This window comes from Phyllobates terribilis, unplaced genomic scaffold, assembly GCF_046119375.1.
Source record: "Phyllobates terribilis strain yellow unplaced genomic scaffold, ASM4611937v1 Scaffold_5__5_contigs__length_657084704, whole genome shotgun sequence".
Classification (NCBI taxonomy): domain Eukaryota; kingdom Metazoa; phylum Chordata; class Amphibia; order Anura; family Dendrobatidae; genus Phyllobates; species Phyllobates terribilis.
The window spans coordinates 474,550,344-474,566,646 of NW_027362765.1; positions in this window are offsets into that span (position 1 = coordinate 474,550,344).

Sequence of the window (16,303 nt, forward strand, 5' to 3'; positions counted from 1 at the left end):
GCATGCACACACTACAGCGGAATAGGCTCTCCTTCCCACTAAATGCACTGGGGAGGGCACAGGTAATGTTTTGGTATACGCGCTTAATCTTATGTATAAGGCACACCAGGACAAATATGGGCTGCTGGGGACTGAGTATGGATACCTCGCTGCCGAAGCAGCCATGAGGTAGTGGCCAGCTTCGGCCTCCTCCAATCTAAAAGGCCCCATTTCAAGTGCAAGCTAGCAGTATGGAATTGCAGTCTGGGGGTGGGTGGGTGGCAGGCTGCACACTTACACTTGCATTAAAAGAAAACATAGCAGATGCTAACTTCTGTCATCATCATCATGCTCCTCACCTTGGCACTCTCAACTCCACCGATGGAGAAGTCAGGGCCCACCGGAGGAGTCTGGTTCTCTGGTGGGCTCGTCCAATGCTGCCTAAAGCAGGCCAGGCTAAGAAAAGTGTGTGGGGGGATGTTCCAAGGAGAAATAGGGGCGGCTGGGGACCGTTTATGGACACCCGGCTGCCCCCAGGCGGCTGGGGACCGTGTGTGGACACCCGGCCGCGGGGCGGCTGGGGACCAAGTATGGACACCCGGCCGCCGGGCGGCTGGTGACTGAGTATGGATTCCAGGCCGCCAACACAGCCATGACGTGGTGGCCAGATTCCGCCTCCACATGCCTAAAAGGCCCAATTTCAAGTTCAAGCAAGCAAGCAGTATGGTATTGCAGCCTGGGGGTGGGTGGGTGGCAGGCTGCATACTTGAGCTTGTATTGCAAGGAATGGGGGATGTACAATTGAACACTGCCTTGGGACTAGAACTTGCATGGGGATAGTTGCAAGTCTGCATCTTCTCATGCGGTAAGGATCACTTATGATGGGCACACTTTTAGACAGTGACCTGGGAGCCAGAGATGCTTCCAGGGGTCTTCCCCATGCTGTTCCCTTGTCTTTTCAGCACATTATGCATGTGTCATACAGCACATGGCCAGATAAGGTTGTAAAATGTTAAAATGACATTTCACGGTGAATGCATTTGTCATAGTTGAAAGCAATACAAAAGTGTAAAAACGCATAAAAAATGCTACTTGTGAACATAGCCGAAGGTGTGGAGGAGTATTTTTGTTTCTGGTCATTTATTTTAACTTATACACAAGTCTTTACCCTGGAAAGGATGTTCCTTAACATATTTCACAGGAAAAAAGTTTCACTTTCATTTTTGAACGTTTTATTGTGAGCCTGTAAAAGTGGCTTAATACCTCTGACCACGTTGTTGACAGCAGTGACCTAGGGGTCAGAAATGCTTCCTGGGGCGATCCCCATGCTGTCCCCATGTCATTTGAGCACTGTCACTATCGTTTTGGGCACTTGTTAAGCTTTTAAAAGACTGCCGGGGGTGCCACCGCAAAAATGCTCGAGTCTCCCATAGACTAACATTGGGCTCGTTGCTCAGGTCGAGCACCCGAGTATCACGGCGAGCTCGGCCCGAGCTTTGAGCACCCGAGCATTTTAGTGCTCGCTCAACACTAGTCTTTAGATAAGATGACTTATACGCCTCTCTGTGACGACTGAGTACTGGGTAATCTCTCGAATTGGTAAATTTTGAATTACTATGAGAACAAAATTGTGTTGGGGCCACCAGAGGACCTTATAATATTCCGGTGTTTCTTTCTTATACTGGGGGAAAATATTCCTACACTATTACCCCACTGTTAAGGGCCACTTTTACATCTAAAGAGGGATTTATTTTGTTCTAATTTTAGTATAAGAAGTTAATATTTGGAGTTCATAATATGGGAAGGCTATATACTGCAAACATCTCTATTAGTGATGAGCGAGCACTAAAATGCTTGGATACTCGTTGCTCGGGTCGAGCAAATTGGAATACTCGGGTGCTCGACCTGAGCAATGAGCCCAATGTAAGTCTATAGGAAATTCGAGCATTTTTCAGGTGGCTCCACCCGGCGGTCTGCAGACGGCCTAAAAATTGCCCAAATCGATGGGAACAGTGCTTCCCCATGGGAACAGCATGGGGAAGACCCCTGGAAGCATCTCTGACTCCCAGATCACTGCTGTCAGCAACGTGGTCAGAGTATTATGCCACTTTTAGGAACTCACAATAAAACATACAAAAACGAAACCAAAATGGATTTTCCAGGGAAATATGTTAAGGAACATCCTTTCCAGGCTAATGACTTGTCTTGTATATAAGGCAAAATAAATAACCGAAAACAAAAATACACCTCCACAACTTGGCCTATGTTCACACGTAGTGTTTTTGATGCGTTTTTGCACTTTTGAATTGCTTTCAACCAAGACATATGCATTCACCAGGAAATGTCATTTTAACATTTTACAATCTTATCTGGCCATGTGGTGTGTGACACATCATCAGACACATGCATACAGTGCTGAAAAGACATGGAAACAGCATGGGAAGACCTCTGGAAGCATCTCTGATTCCCAGGTCACTGCCTAAAAGTGTGACCATCATAAGTGATCCTTGGCGCATGTGAAGATGCCTCCCGCCATGCACCTGTCATTGCAGACTTGCAACAATCACCGTCCATGTCCTTGTCCCACTGCAGCGTTCAGTTGTCCCTACCCCATTCCTTGGAATGCAAGCGCAAGTATGCAGGCAGCCACCCACCTACCCACAGGCTGCAATACTATACTGCCACATTTTTGACAGCTGCTTGCACATGAAATGTGAACTATTAGGCTCCTGGAGGCGAAAGATTTTCACAACCTCGTGCCGGCAGCGGCCGGGTGTCCATACTCGGTCCCCAGCCATCACTATATTTCCCGGTATTGCCTCCTTCCACAAGCACGGGTCCCACAACATTACCCGTGCCCTCCCGAGTGCACTTACTGGGAAGGACCGCCTAACCACAAATACGTGGACAGGTGAATGTGACCAGGGAAGGTATGGAGCCAGTCCACAACGTTTTTTTGCTAAGAGTTGTATTTAGCTCGATGAAAGGACTGGCATAGAGGGAAAAAGCATCTTCCCTTTCTCCCAGGAAGTTCTGTAATTGAGCTTGTTGCAGAAGCAATGGCAGCCTGTCCAACATCAACTCACACTTGTCGGTGGTGCTTTGACTTACACACATCTTTCTTTGCGCATTTAATTTCTTGAATACAGAGTTGGACAATGGCTTGATCTGTAATGCATTTTGAGAAATAAAATGCATAAGCATGGCCGATCCACATTAAAAAAGCAGCCATAGAGTGTCCGGGAGCCTTCCCCCACACTTTTCTTAGCCAGGGCTTCTTTTCAGCAGGGTTGGACGGGCTCACCAGAGAACCGGAGACTCCTCTGGCGACCACCTAGCCACAAACACGTGAACAGGTGAATGTGGCCATGGACGGTACGGAGCCAGTCCACAACTTTTTTTGCTAAGAGTTGTATTTAGCTCGGTGAAAGGACTGGCGTAGAGGGAAACCGTATGTGCACTGCGTGTCATTTCTCCCAGGAAGTCCTCTAAAGCTGCTTGCACTTCAAATGTGGCCTGAACATTACTGCTGGTACTTTTCTTTGGGAATTTGCTTGCCTCCTACCAGCCTGGAATATTTCCAGCAAACTATGGTACGACGCCATGGTATTAGTACTGCCCCCAGTACCAGTAGCGAAGCCATCCCAAATTTCCTTCTCAGGAATTTTATTTGGTAGACTGAGTGGCTGCCCAAATACATTTTCTCACAAAGGAGCTGAAGATAGAGTGGCAGTAGGTGCAAGTTTCTCCAGCTTGTTTGATATTAGAGGGTGAACAGCAGCACATTGGATCAGTGGTTAGCACTGAAGCCTTGCAGCACACACTTTTCTTAGCCAGGACTGCTTCTTGGCAGGGTTGGACAGTCCCAAAAGAGAATCCTCTGGTGTGCATTGGCTTCTACCTCAGGAGAGTTCATGATAGCGCTAACTTTGCAGCTGCTATGGGGCTCTTGTGCGGGTGAGAAAGGTTGGCCCTCAGAATCAAATCCTCTGGTGGGCACAATGTTTTTCAATCTGAAACAGCTTCTCAGTGGGAGTTGTATTTCACCACAGCCATATTCTTTAGCTCAGTGAAAGGACTGGCATAGAGGGAAACCGTATCTACCCCAGCTGTCATTTCTCCGTCACCAGGTTCTGCCCATTGTCACACACAACTATGCCTGGCTGTATGTTCAGCGGTGAGAGCCACAGATCAGGCTGCTGTGTTAAAGCTTTCAACAACTCTGCAGCGCTGGGCGGTTTGTCAATTAAGCATTAAGTATGTTATCTTCAGCACAGCCTGTTGCCGTTGGGCATGGCAGTGCTGCAGTGCTGTCAGCTTGTGACTGATGTGGTCATTTCGGAGATGGAGGAGGAGGTGCATGAGCTAAACAATGTGATTACATTGAGGATAAATTGGTGACGCTGTTTTTTATACTAAAGAAAGATCCTATTGTTTTGGTTTTTTTTACGTTCTTTTTTAAGACAAATGCCTTCACCGGGAAATGTCATTTTAACATTTTACAACCTTATCTGGCAGTGTGGTTTGTGACACATCATCAGGCTCATCCTTTTTTATTTATGATGGAGGGACTCTGAAAGTCATAAAGCCTATTTTTACAGGGACATCAGACGGCCCTTACTGTTTTTAAAAGGCCAGCAGTCGGCCCTAGCTATTATTAGAGAACCATCAGCCGGCTATGCTTTGTTGTTCCCATTATTAACAAGTTGGTCTCCTATACTGTTATTGCTTATCCAGTGACTGCAAGGGCTGCCAAAAATTTGGATGCAACCCAATACCCCTTTGAAGAGACATAGAGGAGGGTCCCATTATAAAGGAGCGGGTCTCCTATAGTGGTAATGCCCAGGCTGTGACTGCAAGGGCTGACAAAATTTGGGAAAAACCCCACTAAGAATTTAAAGACACATAGAGCAGGGACAAAGTAACAAGGTACGACATGTTCCCATTAGAAAGGAGAGGGTCTGCTATACAGTTATAGGGTATGCAGTGAGTCCAACAGCTGACCAATTTTAGGAAAAACGCCACTAAGAATTTAAAGACACATAGAGCAGGGCCACAGTAACAAGGTACGACATGTTCCCATTAGAAAGGAGAGGGACTGCTATACAGTTATAGGGTATGCAGTGAGTCCAACGGCAGACCAATTTAAGGAAAAACCCCACTAAGAATTTAAAGACACATAGAGCAGGACCACAGTAACAAGGTGCAACATGTTCCTATTAGAAAGGAGAGGGTCTGCTATACAGATATAAGGTATGCAGTGAGTCCAACAGCTGACCAATTTTAGGAAAAACCCCACTAAGAATTTAAAGACACACAGAGCAGGGCCACAATAACAAGGTACGACATTTTCCCATTAGAAAGGAAAGGGTCTGCTATACAGTTATAGGGTAAGCAGTGAGTCCAACGGCTGACCAATTTTATGAAAATCCCCACTAAGAATTTAACCCCTTTACAACCCATGATATCTTAGTACGCACATTTGCGTACCCCCCGTTCAGTGAGGGCTGCTGCGCTCACTGAACCGAGCACATGTGAGCTGATTCTTACAGCTGACATGTGCCCGCAACAGCCGCGGGTGGAATCGCGATCCACCCACGGCTGTTAACATGTTAAATGCCGCTGTCAATCTCTCTTCCGGGTTGCGCGTCATAAGCCCCATCTATCGGCTACCCCATAACGTGATCGCGGGTCACCGATGCATGGGCATGACAACCCAGGGTCTGCAGCAGACACCTGTGGTTGTCATTATCTGGTCGCTATGAGCGCAACCTAGTGGTCGGCGCTCATAGCACACGACCATTTCTGCTGCATGCAGGGGATCTGCTGGTCCCCTGTATGTAGCAGAGCCGATCAGACAACTGCTGCTTCTAGTCTCCTATGGAGACTATTGAAGCATGCAGTAAGTGAAAAAAAAAGTTTTTAAAAATATAAAAAAAATTAAAAAAATATTAAAGTTTAAATCACCCCCCTTTCACCCCATTCAAAATAAAATATATATAAAAAAAAACCTACAAAGACATATTTGGTATCACCACGTTCAGAATCGCCTCATCTATCAAGATAAAAAAAGAATTAATCCGATTGGTAAACGGTGCAACGAGAAAAAAGTTCTAAACGCCAGAATTATGTTTTTTGGTCGCCGCAAAATTGCAATAAAATGCAATAACGGGCGATCAAAACATCGGATCTACCCCAAAATGTTATCAATAAAAACGTCAGCCCGGTGCGCAAAAGATAAGCACTCAGCCAGCCCCAGATCATGAAAAATAGAGACGCTACAGGTCTCAGAAAATGGCGCTATTTTTTTTTTTTTTTTACCAAATTTTGGATTTTTTTTCACCACTTAAATATAAAAGAACCTATACATGTTTCGTGTCTACGAACTCGTAATGACCTGGAGAATAAGAATGGCAGGTCAGTTTTAGCATTCAGTGAACGTGGTAAAAAAAATAAATAAAAAGCAACTGTGGTATTGCACTTTTTTTGCAATTTTACCGCACTTGGAATTTTTTTCCCGTTTTCTCGTACAAGATATGGTAAAACTAGTAATTTCGTTGAAAAGTACAACTCGTCCCGCAAAAAATAAGCCCTCAAACGGCCATATTGACTAAAAAATAAAAATGCTAAGGCTCTGGGAACAAGGGGAGCAAAAAACGAAAAAGCAAAAACGACAAAACCCAAGGTTGCGAAAGGGTTAAAGGCACACAAAGCAGGGCCACAGTAACGACAAATTCCTATTAGAAACGAGAGAGTCTCACATAATGTTGGCCCATGCAGTGAATGCAAGGGCTGCCAAAAATTTGGAGGCACTTGAATGCCCTTGGAAGAGACGTGGAGGAGGGCCTCATAAAAAAATGTTCCCATTAGAAAGGAGCGGGCCTCCTATACTTGTAATGCCCATGCACTAAGTGTATGGGCTGACAAACATTTACCCATGGGGGGTATACATGAACATACTGTGTAAAAAAAAAATTTTTACGGGCATCATAAACACCCTTTAAAAAAAAATATGTGGGTGTCGCATCACAGACCACGGTCACCCTGGTGATATGGTGGTGGAGGATGAGGAGAAGGAGGAGGAAAAGAGCAAATAGACAAAATCAGGAAGTGTATACCCGTGTGTGGGTGTGAAAAGCTGCATGGGAATACACCTCCCAAGAAAAGATACTGGATTTGAGTTTATGTTACGCTGCTATCATTCCGTGGTGTTGAGAAGTCTGGCCCAATCCAGCCCTTGTTCATTTTTATAAGAGTCAGCCTGTCAGCATTTTCAGTTGACAGGCGGATGCGCTTATCAGTTATAATTCCACCAGCGGCACTTAAAACCACTCTGATAAAACGCTTGCGGCAGGGCAGGCCAGGACCTCCAAGGCATAGAGAGCCAGTTCATTCCATATATCCAGCTTGGATACCCAATAATTATAAGGCACAGAAGAATCACAGAGGACGTTTGTACGGTCGGCAAGGTACTCCCTCAGCATATTCCCAAACTTTGCACTTCTTGTGAGAGTACCCCACACCTCAGGGCCTGTGCGATGGGAGGGTCTGAGAAAACTCTCCCAGAACTTTGACCGTGTTCCCCTGCCTCTGCTGGATTGAAGTTGTGTCTCTCTCGCCTGTACTACTTGGTTGTCCAATGATGTGTGCCCTCTGTCGCCAGCGTTTTCAGATGGGAATTTATTTTAATAGTTCCGCAACAAGGGTCTTCTGTTACTCCCCCATTTTTGTACACCTGTCCGCCTCAGGAATAACAGATATAAAGTTCTCCTTGTAGCTTGGGTCTAGAAATGTCACCAACCAGTAATGACTGTCACCAAAAATTTTGAGAACGCGAGGGTCATGGGAAAGGCAGCATAACATAAACTCAGCCATGCGTGCGAGACTACTAACAGGCAAGACTTCCGTGTCCTCACCAAAAGTATGATTGACCATGCTCTCCTCCTCCTCTTCTCTGTCCTTGTGCCATCCACGCTGAACAGACGGTATGACAGCTGTGCAGGTAGTACCGTCTATAGTACTTGAAACTAGCTCCTGTCCTTCCTCCTCCTCCTCTTCCTCATTGTCACCCAATCCATGATAAGATGAGATGAGGCTTGGCTGTGTGTAATCACCCTGTACGGTTCCTTGCTCCATCTCATCGTGCTCAGCCTGCAAAGCCTGCAATGCATCCTCTTTGATTGTGAGCAGAGAGCGTTTCAGAAGACAGAGAAGCGGGATGATGATGCTAATTATGGCGTCATCGCCGCTCGCCATCTTGGTGGAGTCCTCAATGTTTTGGAGGATGGTACATATGTCCGACAACCATGTCCACTCCTGAGGTCTTATGTGTGGAGTCTGAACTGAATACCGATGGCCTTGTTGATGCTGGTAATCAACAACTCCCTCTTCTGCTCACAAATCCTTCCCAACATCTGCAGTGTAGAGTTCCAACGCATGGGGAAATCACACACCAGTCTGTGAGCCGGAAGCTGCAAACGCTGCTGAATCACTGCAAGGGCGGCGGAAGCTGTAGCTGACTTTCTAAAATGGGCACACAGGTGGCGTACTTTTACAAGCAGATCCGGCAGCTCCAGGTAGGATTTGAGAAACTGCTGAACCACGCGGTTAAGCACCTGGCCAGGTATGGGACATGTGTGAGCTCGCCTAGCCTCAGAGCCGCCACCAGGTTCCGGCCATTTTCACACACGACCATGCCTGGCTGTAGGTTCAGCGGTGTGAGCCACAGATCTGCCTGCTCTTTCAGAGCTGTCCACAACTCTTCTGCATTGTGCGGTTTTTCACCTAAGCATATTAGCTTCAGCACAGCCTGTTGCCGCTTGGCCGAGGCAGTGCTGCAGATCTTCCAGCTTGTGACTGATGTGGTCATTTCGGAGATGGAGGTTGAAGAGGAGGAGGAGGCTGAGAAGGATGAGGTGCAGGAGCTGTAGTCTGTGGGGGCAACCATGTTTGACCTAGGGCCCGCAATCCTTGGTGTCGGGAGGACATGTTCCGTCTCAAGGTCCGACTGGGTCACGGCTTCCACTATGTTAACCCTGTGTGCCATCAGCGAGATGTACCATCCCTGCCCACAAGCACTTGTCCACTTGTTCGTGGTTAGGTGGACTTTACCGGTAACTGCGTTGTTGAGTGTAACATACCTGGCGGCGTCCTTGCATAGTGGTCTATCTCCCAATGTGCAAGAGCGCGCACTTGATCTCCAGTCCAGTCTGCTAGCCTGGCTTCCCTCCATGCTGTCTGCTTGCCTCTGTTTCTGCTGCTTAAGGGCGGCGCCCGATCACTTCCTGCTTCTTGCAGCTGCTGCAGGCACACCCTTTGTGCGTCCTCAGCCTATTGTTGTCTGTCACCTGGTATTTAACCCAGCTCCTCCCTGGAATCCATGCCTGAGCATTGTGTTCTGTCAGTTGGCTTCCTGTCACTGATGTTCCAGGTCCTGTCTATGCTTCCTGCCTTGCGGTATCAGTTCCCGTGTCTGAACTGTGTCCTGTCTGATCTATCTTCTAGCCTGTTGTCTTCTGCCTATCCTGGAGGCTGTATTTCCAGACCAGTGTGAACACGTTCCTAGCCTGTTCTTTCCGCCTTCTAGGGGCCGCATACCTAGACCTGTTCCTGTATCTTGCCTGTTCCTGTCTGAACATGCTCCTAGCCTTTTCGTTCCGCCTTCTAGGGGCCGCATACCTAGACACGCTCCTGTATCTTGCTGCTGTGTCTGTTCTTGTCTGAATACTCTCCTAGCCTGTTACCTGTTTTTCTCTATGTCCGTACCTTCCCTTTTCCTGCAGAATCTGATCCCGTACCTAACTCCTACTCGTTGTCCCTTTACTCCCGTTTGTGAGTTTAGAGTCCACTCGCTACTTCATTGCAAGTATCCTGTGTGCACCTGGTTCTGCCTATCCCTTCCAGTCTGTTCCGTGTGAGCAGAGCTCTGTCCCCTCTGCTCTGCCTTGCTCACCGCTCCGGCGGTTCTTGCCTGCTCTGCCTTGCTTGCTGCTCTGGCAGTCTCGCTCTGCTCTGACCCTTTGCTCGCTGCTCCAGCAGTCTCGCTCTGCTCTGACCCTTTGCTCGCTGCTCCGGCAGTCTCGCTCTGCTCTGACCCTTTGCACGCTGCTTCGGCAGTCTCGCTCTGCTCTGACCCTTTGCTCGCTGCTCCGGCAGTCTCGCTCTGCTCTGACTCTTTGCTCGCTGCTTCGGCAGTCTCGCTTTGCTCTGACCCTTTGCTTGCTGCTCCGGCAGTCTCGCTCTGCTCTGACCCTTTGCTCGCTGCTCCAGCAGTCTCGCTCTGCTCTGATCCTTTGCTCGCTGCTCCGGCAGTCTCGCTCTGCTCTGACCCTTTGCTCGCTGCTCCGGCAGTCTCGCTCTGCTCTGACCCTTTGCTCGCTGCTTCTGCCATCTCGTCCTGCTCCTCTCTCGCTCACTGCTTTGGCAGTCTCGTCCTGCTCCTCTCTCGCTCACCGCTCCAGACGGCCTTGTCCTGCTCTTCTCTCGCTCACCGCTCCAGGTGGTCTCATCTTGTTCTGCTCTTGCTCGCCTCTCTGGGCGGCCTCACTCTGCTGTTTGTCCACCGCATCTGCGGTTCTGTTCCTGAGTCCCAGTCGGTACTGGGTCCTATCCATTTGGTGCTCCAACCTGTCGTACCTGCCAGTACCTCCCTGCCTGCATACCAGTCGTGCTTACCAGCATCCGCCTGTCTGCATACCAGCTGTGTCAGCCTATACCCAGCAGTCTGTGTGCCAGCCTAACCTGCCTGTTCCTGTATTCCCCTGTGAGGGTCAACAGCCGTGTCCGGGGTCTGTCCTGGAGTAGCACCTGGTCCCTCTGCTCGGTTCCTCCTTGGTGCACTGGCGTCGTATGCCGTTGTGCGACCCTGGTCGAATCGGGTGGATACTTAGTTTCGCCCCTCCAGTTATTCACTCTCCTGCACAGTCCAGTGGAATCACTACATATACACGCACACGCCACTCAGCCCGGGCATGTGCATTACAGAATGCTCAGGCCATGGTTCCCGTTGAGCCCCACGGCCTTCGCTCTCTGAGACCTTTTCCAGGGAATACGTGCATCTAGAAGAAATTTATTTATTTTATTTTTTTGCTACTAGCTGAGTTCCAGGCGAATTTCGCACCCATCCAGATGGAGCTTTCTGCACCCGTTCCTGCGGATCCGCCACGGTACTATGGGGATCCAAGACAGAGTCGTGCATTTGTGGAGCAATGCATGCTACACTTGAAGTTCTACCCTCTTTGTTTTCCCACCGATCGGGCTAAGGTGGGATTCATGATGTCTTACCTAGCGGGTGATGCCTTGACTTGGATCACCCGCCTATGGGACGCACAGGATCCTATCGTCCTGGACATAATGACCTTCCTGGTGGCCTTTCCAATGGTCTTCGATGACCCTAATCCGGAGGCTCCTGCTGAAGCTTCACTTCCCAATAACCGGAGCAGCCCCGTTGGGTAATGTGTGTGGGTAGCGCACTAGTCCTCCTGCCTGAAGAGACTACTGCCCACCCAGAATCCACACAGGATGACTACGCTCTCCGAAATACTTCTCCCAACCTCAAGAGGCAGTCCAGACGTTCTAGGCGTAGAGGCAAGCCATCACGCCAGGGTCTGTCCTTCCAAAGACCTCCTGACCCCAACCTTGAAGTCTCTGCTGAAGCTTCACTTCCCTGTATCCCGGAGCAGCCCCGACAGGTAATGTGCGTGCGTAGCGCACCAGTTCTCCTGCCCGAAGAGACTTCTACCCACCTAGAATCCACACTGGAGGACTTCCTGCACCCTGTATCTGATGCTTCACCCACTTTAACCGGTGAGCCTGTCCAAGGGTACTCCGAAGCAGTGATTACCTCCGAGTGTGTGCATCTCTACTACCTGTCGGAGTACCCCCTGTTGCCTCCTGAATCCTCCGGGATACCACCTGATGACAAATAGAGAGAGACTTCCCTACACCCGGTACCCGATACTTCGTCCGCTCCGTCCTGTGAGCCTGACAATGGGTACCTCAAAGCGGTAGTTAACCCCGAGTCTCTACACCCCTCCGACCAGGCGGAGGACCTCCAGTTGTCTCCAGAACCCTTCGGGGTGCTACCTGGTAGCGAATGGACAGAGTCTTCCCTATACTCTGTACCTGATACCTCGCCCGCTTCGTCCAGTGAGTCCGACCTAGTGTACTCCGAAGCAGAGGTTATCCCCGAGCCTCTACACCCCTCTGACCAGGCGGAGGACCTCCAGTTGTCTCCTGAACCCTTCGTGGTGCTACCTGATAGCGAATGGACAGAGACTCTCCTATACTCGGTACCTGATACCTCGGCCGCTTCTTCCAGTGAGTCCGACCTAGTGTACTCCAAAGCAGAGGTTATCCCTGAGTCTCTGCACCCCTCCGACCAGGCAGAGGACCTCCAGTTGTCTCCTGAACCCTTCGGGGTGCTACCTGATAGCGAATGGACAGTGACTCTCCTATACTCGGTACCTGATACCTCGCCCGCTTCTTCCAGCGAGTCCGACCTAGTGTACTCCGAAGCAGAGGTTACCCCCGAGTCTCTGCACTCTTCCAACCCAGCGGAGGACCCCCAGTTGTTTCCTGAATCCTCCGGGGTACCACCAGATAACAAAGAGACAGTGACTTTTCTACACCTTGTACCTGATACCTCGCCCATTTCATCCTGTGAGCTTGACAAGATGTACCCCGAAGCAGAGGTTACCCACGAGTCTCTGCACCCCTCCAACCCAGCGGAGGACTTCCAGTTGTCTCCTGAACCCTCTGGGGTGCTACCTGATAATAAGTGGAGAGAGACTTCCTTGTCTGCTGTTCCTGGTGCTCCACCCCTTTCGTCTGTTGCTGAGGATGGCTGGATAGGAGGTAGCATCCTAGCTACTCAGATGAGACCAGTTTTTCCTGTGGACAGTGGAAGTGATCTCCTTGCAGTGAAGGATTGGCCCTCGAATTCCCTGCGGAACATTCTGGCAGGCCTGAAGAAGAGGGGGCGTAAGGGGGGGTACTGTAACATACCTGGCGGCGTCCTTGCATAGTGTTCCATCTCCCACTGTGCAAGAGCGCGCACTTGATCTCTAGTCCAGTCTGCTAGCCTGGCTTCCCTTCATGCTGTCTGCTTGCCTCTGTTTCTGCTGCTTAAGGGCAGCGTCTGATCACTTCCTGCTTCTTGCAGCTGCTGCAGGCACACCCCTTGTGCGTCCTCAGCCTATTGCTGTCTGTCACCTGGTATTTAACCCAGTTCCTCCCTGGAATCCATGCCTGAGCATTGTGTTCTGTCAGTTGGCTTCCTGTCACTGATGTGCCAGGTCCTGTCTATGCTTCCTGCCTTGCGGTATCAATTCCCGTGTCTGAACTGTGTCCTGTCTGAACTATCTTCTAGCCTGTTGTCTTCTGCCTATCCTGGAGGCTGTATTTCCAGGCCAGTGTAAACACGCTCCTAGCCTGTTCTTTTCGCCTTCTAGGGGCCGCATACCTAGACCCGTTCCTGTATCTTGCCTGTTCCTGTCTGAACACGCTTCTCGCCTTTTCGTTCCGCCTTCTAGGGGCCGCATACCTAGACCCGCTCCTGTATCTTGCTGCTGTGTCTGTTCTTGTCTGAATACTCTCCTAGCCTGTTACCTGTTTTTCTCTATGTCTGTACCTTCCCTTTTCCTGCAGAATCTGATCCCGTACCTAACTCCTACTTATTGTCCCTGTACTCCCGTTTGTGAGTTTAGAGTCCACTCGCTACTTCATTGCAAGTATCCTGTGTGTACCTGGTTCTGCCTTTCCTTCCAGTCTGTTCCATGTGAACAGAGCCCTGTCCCATCTGCTCTGCCTTGCTCACCGCTCCGGCGGTTCTTGCCTGCTCTGCCTTGCTCGCTGCTTCGGGAGTCTCGCTCTGCTCTGACCCTTTGCTCGCTGCTCCGGCAGTCTCACTCTGCTCTGACCCTTTGCTCGCTGCTCCAGCAGTCTCGCTCTGCTCTGATCCTTTGCTCGCTGCTCCGGCAGTCTCACTTTGCTCTGACCCTTTGTTCGCTGCTCCAGCAGTCTCGCTCTGCTCTGACCCTTTGCTCGCTGCTTCGGCAGTCTCATCCTGCTCCTCTCTCGCTCATTGCTTCGGCAGTCTCGTCCTGCTCCTCTCTCGCTCATCGCTCCAGGCGGCCTTGTCCTGCTCTTCTCTCGCTCACCACTCCAGGCGGTCTCGTCTTGTTCTGCTCTTGCTCGCCTCTCTGGGCGGCCTCACTCTGCTGTTTGTCCACCGCATCTGCGGTTCTGTTCCTGAGTCCCAGTCTGTACTGGGTCCTATCCACTCGGTGCTCCAACCTGTCGTACCTGCCAGTACCTCCCTGCCTGCATACCAGTCGTGCTTACCAGCATCCACCTGTTTGCATACCACCCGTGTCTGCCTATACCCAGCAGTCTGTGTGCCAGCCTAACCTGCCTGTTCCTGTATTCCCCTGTGTGGGTCAACAGCCGTGTCCGGGGTCTGTCCTGGAGTAGCACTTGGTCCCTCTGCTCGGTTCCTCCTTGGTGCACTGGCGTCGTATGCCGTCGTCCGACCCTGGTCGGATCGGGTGGATACTTAGTTACGCCCCTCCAGGTATTCACTCTCCGGCACAGTCCAGTGGAATCACTACATATACACGCACACGCCACTCAGCCCGGGTGTGTGCATTACATTGAAAGCACGGCTAATGTTTTGGGACACGTGCTTGTGTAATGCGGGGACGGCACACCGGGAGAAATAGTGTCGGCTATGCTTCTATCTCCACGAGGCTAAAAGGCAACAATTCGAGCTCAAGCAGTCGTGAAATGTGAGAATTTAGTAGTGTGGCCTGAGGGGCGTTGGCTGCATATTTGCGTTCCAAGGATTGGGGTATGGACAACTGAACTCTGCGCTGGGACAAGGACATGGACGTGCTTCCTGATGCTGCTACTTGAGAGTGTGCAATGACCGGTGCAGCGCATGAGGCGTCTTCGCATGCACCATGGCCAGGGGATTGGCTTGCATGCCCAACAGCAGAAGAAGCAATGGTGCCACCCGCAGACACTGTTCCTGGACCCTGGGGTTCGGCCCACAAAGTCGGGTGCTTTGCTGCCATGTGCCTGATCATGCTGGTGGTGGTCAGGCTGCTCGTTTTGCCACCCCTGCTGATGCTGGCCTGGCAGGTCGTGCAAATGGCCTTTTTTGGGTTATCAGCAGAGTCTTTAAAAACAACCAGTCTCGGGAAGACCTAACAGTTGTACTGGCAACTTCCTTCATGTTGGTGTTACGGGGAACGGTTGCCTGCCTTCTGTCTGCTGCCACCACTCTGATTCTTCTTCCTGCCTTTTGGGGTGCTCTGCCTCCCTCCCCCTGTGTGGTGCTGTCCTCGCTCTGCATGTCCTCCTGCCAGGTTGGGTCAGTTACTAGATCATCCACCACCTTGTCTTCCACTTCCGCTCCCTGGTCCTCCTCCTGACTTTCTGGCAATTGTGTCTCATCATCGTCCACCTCTTGTGACATTTTCTAACCATCACCTTCGTGTGACGGTGGCTGCTCAAATATTTGGGCATCGCTACATGCAATCTCCTCTTGGAACGGGCGAGTGGCCCGAATCTATAAATGGAAAAGTGAACAGCTCTTCAGAGTGTCCAAGTGTGGGATCAGTTGTCCCTGGGTGCTCGGCATGGTGGGAGGAAGGAGGATCAGGGTGAGGAATATGCAGTCCAGACTCACGGCTACTGAGACTTGACCGTGTGGAATACAGGGTGGTGGTGGTGATGGCTAAATGACTGGAAGCATTATCCGCTATCCAACCAACAACCTTTTGACACTGCTCTGGGTTCAATAGTGGTGTGCTGCGGTCCCCTAGAAATTGGGACAGGTAGGTCAGGCGAGAAGATGTGGGTGTTTGCTGTGGCACAATTTCAGCTTCCCCACGGCCTTGTCCTCGGCCTCTGCATGCACCATTACCAACACGTCCAGTTTCCATCCCTTGCCACGTGCCTTGCCCGTTTTAAATGGAGGACAGTATCTTCCACGCTCACTACAAATGACTGAGTTTGGAGCGAACTTATAAGTGATCCGTGTGATACAGAAAACAGAGTTTTAAATACCTGGCCTGTAGGTAAGTAGTTTGAACAGCAAACTGCGGTGAATTGCTTCGATGACACACTATTTTTAATGGAGGCCAGAAATGGCAGTATTTTCTGACAACGTATATGTGATCTGTTTGACGGAGAAAACACAATTTTAAATAGCTGGATTTCTAGCGCTCTAATTTGTAAAGGACCTGGCTGTATTCTACAGCGCCAAAAAGCAACTGGCGCAGAAAAAATGGTGTTCTCTGGATTGCTTTTTAGGCAAATA